The 888-nt window shown below is 54.7% G+C and overlaps 1 pseudogene; it reads right to left on the reverse strand.

The window, feature by feature from the left end:
- Positions 1-464: 464 nt before the first annotated feature.
- Positions 465-888, reverse strand: part of LOC107710176 (uncharacterized) — a 29,360-nt pseudogene continuing 28,936 nt past the window's right edge.

Consider the following 888-nt stretch of genomic DNA (forward strand, 5'->3'; position numbering starts at 1 on the left):
TTCTGGGCCGACTTCCTGCCAGTCTTGTCGTCATCTACTCAGAGGAGTGATGAAAAAATGTCTCAGGTTACGTATGTACCCATGGTTCCTCGAGAGAACGAGACGCTGCGTTGAAGGACGCTTCGGGAACGCCCTTTAGCGTGACCGGCTCTGAACCTCGTGTGTAATATCGAAGGACGCTTCGGGAACGAGAATGCCCACGCCGCCAGACTTTCATATCTCGCATAGTGTGGCTTGAATGTCTAGGCCATAGAACCTGACAAAGGTCAGGGGCGTGGACCATCCCGCAGCGTCGCAGATGTCCTGCATTGAGACACCTGCCAAGAAGGCCTTAGACGCCGCCACACTTCTAGTAGAGTGAGCCTTGACCCCAAGAGGCGAAGGGAGATCAGAGGACTCATAGGAAATAGAAATAGCATCTACTATCCACCGACTGAGGGTCTGTTTCGTAGCAGGAAGGGGGATCATAGCATACGAGCAGTTGGTCTGCCCTTCTCCACAAGGCAGCTCTGTGTACATATGCGTCCAGTGCTGGCACTGGACACATACAGTTTAGCTTCTGCTGGTCTGGATCCCTGAAAGGAGGAGGACTTGAAGGCCTGGAGTACGACAGGCCGTGGTGTAGAGGAGGGAACCTTAGGAACATACCCCGCCCGAGAGGAGGAAACGTGTAACTAGGGGGTGTCTGCCCACTGATTGGCCACCAAGAGGGGCGTGATAGGCCGCAATAGCCGACACGTAGACCTTCAGGGTGGAGTGGGTCAACCCTGTGGAGAACGGGCCTGCAAGAACTCCAGCACTGTACCAACCGGGCAGTTAACTGGGTCGAGCTGGCGGTCTCCGCACCAAGAAGTGAAAAGTTTCCACTTCAAGGCGTACAGTTTCCTC

Source organism: Sinocyclocheilus rhinocerous, unplaced genomic scaffold, assembly GCF_001515625.1.
Source record: "Sinocyclocheilus rhinocerous isolate Xijiao unplaced genomic scaffold, SAMN03320098_v1.1 scaffold207, whole genome shotgun sequence".
Taxonomy (NCBI): Eukaryota; Metazoa; Chordata; class Actinopteri; order Cypriniformes; family Cyprinidae; genus Sinocyclocheilus; species Sinocyclocheilus rhinocerous.